Source organism: Arachis duranensis, chromosome 10 (genome assembly GCF_000817695.3).
Source record: "Arachis duranensis cultivar V14167 chromosome 10, aradu.V14167.gnm2.J7QH, whole genome shotgun sequence".
Taxonomy (NCBI): Eukaryota; Viridiplantae; Streptophyta; class Magnoliopsida; order Fabales; family Fabaceae; genus Arachis; species Arachis duranensis.
The window spans coordinates 96,899,082-96,903,276 of NC_029781.3; the positions used below are offsets into that span (position 1 = coordinate 96,899,082).

The 4,195-nt window shown below is 40.8% G+C and overlaps 1 long non-coding RNA gene across 1 annotated transcript in view; it reads left to right on the forward strand.

The window, feature by feature from the left end:
• The window catches only part of LOC127742394 (uncharacterized), a 7,362-nt gene extending 3,651 nt beyond the window's left edge, over nt 1-3,711 (forward strand). The window contains exon 3 of the long non-coding RNA XR_008003602.1: nt 3,615-3,711. This is a non-coding gene — a long non-coding RNA (uncharacterized LOC127742394). The remainder of the gene's footprint in view (nt 1-3,614) is intronic.
• The last annotated feature ends 484 nt before the right edge of the window (nt 3,712-4,195 follow it).

Consider the following 4,195-nt stretch of genomic DNA (forward strand, 5'->3'; position numbering starts at 1 on the left):
GATACGTCTTCGCGATTTTGTTTCTACTCTTTTCAGGCTTCTCGATTAATATTCCTTTCGAAATTACCTATATTTATATATTAAAAATCCACCTGAGAGTCGTACCACCGTAATATCATTGACTTATGACTCGAGCATAAGGATTTGAATTTTAGGTTGTTACATTATGGTATCAGAGCAGTTCGTCCTCGTGAGCCTGAGGGATGGAACTGCTTATGCTTCAATGCATACTATGAGTCTGTGCCTGTGCTAGTTAGGGTATCTAACCAATACATCTAGCATGAAGTCCATGAGTGTACCTTTGGTACTTTGAAGCACTATACTTCCGATATTGAGACTGATCAACTTGATATCGATTGTTTGGTGTGTATAGGAACCAGATGGCGCCTCGTGGACCCGGTCGGAGACGTGAGAGAGATCGTGCTAGTACGCAGGAACCGGAACTCAACCTGAATAACCCGGTAAACCTTATGGCGGCGTTGGAGAATATGGCTGCTGCTATACAGGCCACTGCGGAGGCTCTTGGGCAACAGATAAACAATAATGGCAATGGCGGAAGGGAAGCTCAGGGCCCGATGACACTGGCAACTTTCTTAAAGGTTAACCCACCTAAGTTCAAGGGACCCACCAATCCGACTGAGGCCGATACCTGGTTTCAGGCCATAGAGCGAGCACTACAAGCGCAGTTGGTGCCTGAAGAGCAGTGTGTTGAATTTGCTACCTATCTGCTCACGGAGGAAGCATCGCATTGGTGGCAAGGGGCTCGACGTCTCCTACAACAGGGGAATGATCCTATCACTTGGGATGCCTTCCAGGTGGAATTCTATAAGAAGTACTTTCCAAATTCCGCCAGGACAGCCAAGGAATTGGAGTTACTACAGTTGAAGCAAGGTGCTATGTCTGTATCTGAGTATACAGACAAATTTGAGGAGCTATTCAGGTTTTCCCGCATGTGTCAGGGAGCTCCGGGAGACTTTGAGGAATGGAAATGCATTAAGTATGAAGGAGGGCTTCGGAGTGACATCTTAAGTTCAGTGGGACCAATGGAGATCCGAACTTTTTCAGAGTTAGTGAATAAGAGCAGAATTACTGAAGAGTGTGTGAAGAGGATGGTTGCAGAGAAAGGAAGCCATAGAGAGCACAACCAAGGATTTGCACCAAGGGGTCGAGAGTTTAAGGAGAGGGGATACATACAACACTTTCCCCAAGGACGGAATAACTTTGCGACGAGTGAGGAGTCCCAAAGAAATGGTAAGGGAAAACGGGCAGCGGCTGCTTCTAATGTTCTGAGCTGTCAGAGGTGTGGAAGTCATCACCCAAATAGGCCATGCCGATTGGGGTTAGGCGTATGTTACAAGTGCGGGTTACCAGGGCATGTATCAAGAAATTGCCAACAAGGAGAGAGTTAGGATGCGGGCCGATCGCGGCAGTAAGATTGAGGTAATTGCAATAATCAAGCTTAAATGGCAGTGTGTGATTTTATAATACCGCCTGTACAGTAAAACTGGGAATGTCGAGCTTAATATTAGACTGAGAAGCAAACCGGGTGGTCCGAGTAAAGAATTGCCTTAATACAAATGGATAAATGCCTGTGATGTAAATGATTTTCTGTTGAAAATGATGTGTTGTGTTTGCTATGTAGTTGGTTGATTTCTAGATTTTTGGTAAAACGGATTGAACCTGTGACTTTTAGTTCCTTTGATTTAAATAGATAAGGAATGGTCCTAAATGATGGATTTGGAAACGTTGATTTGAAATACCAGTCATGTTAAGTTGTGGTTGGGTACTCGAGGAAATAAGTGATGGGGCTAATACTTGACGAGAAATCAAAGTGGCATAGCGGAAGCTTGCTAAAAGCGTTAGCATAGTATGGTAATAATAAGGAAAAGTGGGGTATGATTAGGAATGCTTTATGCTTTGAGTACTTAAAAGTTTAGTGAGCTTATACAGATACTGATTCTCGATAATTGGAATTAATTGTGACTGTGAGCCTTAATGGTTCTGAAACGGATGAGGAAATTATCATTGATGCATAGTCGGATTTAGATGATGATTGAGTGCAAGTTGTCGTGTTCGAGAGATGAGTGCTATGATGTTGGGTCATGGTGACCTTGGATTTAGATCAAGATTTGTAATGATCGGTTTCAGAGGAATCGTTTGGAAACCTTTAAATTGCAATACTGATACGGTACTGAGATTGGTTTGAGGGAACCCGTGACGGGTGGTAAACTCCAATCTTTGGGGAGGTGCTGTTGAATTTTTTTCCCAAGAATTTGAAGGAGTGTTGGTTATATTTTTGAAAATGATTTTTGATCTGAGTAACTTCAACAAAAGAGATGTGTCTCGAAAGCTTTTATAGATTAGTAAAGGAAAGCGGATTCTTAAGAGTTTGTCAGCTTGTTAGTCCAAACTCATTGAATTCTAAAAACAAAGAAAGCTTGGATTGATTATAGTGATGTGGGATGATGGCTATGATTAACGATGATGGCAATATTATTGATGAGATGATTTGAGATTTAATAGGGTGTGGGTTGATGAGACGGTAAAAGTAAGGAACGAGGCTGTTGGTCAGGTTGAACGAACGACTGAGACCTTCAGGAATAGAGAAATCAGAGCGCGGCAACGGAAGCGCGCAGAGTAAAAGGGCATTGGAACTGTTATCCATTTGATATAAAGGCATACTATGCTCGCGTACTCGTAGAGATGGATGGAATTTTCGAGGGCAAAAATTTCTGTTAGGGGGGTAGAATGTAATACCCGGTCTAACCGAAATTAATTAAATAATGAGTTAAGTAGGAGCGAATGTGGTTGGAAGATTTGGCAATTGGAATTTGATGATTTAAATATGATATTTGGATTCATTGAATTTTTCCGAGTCGGAAAACATAGTTTTCTGCGTAAAAGCGCGCCGTGGAATTTCGATCGGCAGTACCGGCTGAGACCTGTCTGGTACTGCAACTGAGAAAATTGATTATGAGTAAATAAGATTAAGAAATGAGGAATTATAATTAGTGGAGGTAGAAATATTTGAAGTGCGATTTAGAGCGCTAATCTTAAAGGTTTTGGTCCAAAATTGGATTTAGAGCGCTAATCTTAAAGGTTTTGGTCCAGAATTGGGCCAACGGACAAAAATAAGTGAACCGGGCCTAAGTGGGCCCAAGACCCAACATATATAAACATTAGTTATGAGCATTTCAGCTCATTTTGCCCTAAAGAATGAGTGTTGGGCGCTGAATTGAGAAGAGAGAAGAGAAGAGAGAAAACCTAACTCTCTTTGATCTTCAAACCACCATAACTTGAGCTACGGAGCTCCGATTGACGAGTCGTTTGCGGCCACGCGTCACTCTTCTCATCCTCTACAATTCTATCTAAGTTTTGTGGTGAGTATTCTATTCATCTCTGCCCAGTTTTCGAAATTCTCCACTGTTACACGTTTTTGGGAAGTTAGTGTTGAAATCTTGTGATTTTGGGTGTTTAGGGATACTCCAACATGGATTCTAAGTGAGTTCTATCACTACTTCATATGAGCTGAGGTAAGAAGTGCTCAAACCCTTGTGATTTGTCACTTTTATGAGTCCTAGGTTGATGTATGTATGTGATATTGGTTATGTTAGTGTATTTGATGATCTTGGTGCACAATTGGAAGATTGGTGTTGCTTGAGGAGCTTTGGTAAGGCTTGAGGCTAAGGTTGGTGGAGACTTCTAAAGAAGAGACTCAATTGATTTGGCTACAAGAGGTACGGTTTAAGTTTCATTTAAGTACCGTGTGGTGTGATGAGAATTCCTAGGCTAGATGCCCCTAGGATTAAGTTTGGATTGTGTAAATGGTTGATGCTAATATGCGTAGTTGGTATGTAATGTGAAATTAATGATTGGATTGAGAATTGTGTGGCCTTGTATGTTTGGTGTATTGAAAATTTGATGTATTGGGTAATGAGTATTGATTTGTGGTTTATGCATTTAAATTGTGAAATTGATGTGTGCATTGTATGATGACACAAGTGATTGGATGAATTTCATATAATGAATATATGAATGATTGGGTTGGTTATTGAATAATGAGGCTTGAGGAGTTGAAGTGTGGAAATTGGTAATTTTGGGTGAAATAGTATAAATGAGGTATGTTTGATTTTGGTTGAAATATATTATGTGGTCATATATGTGAGTATGATTATTGATGCCTTGATGGTATGAT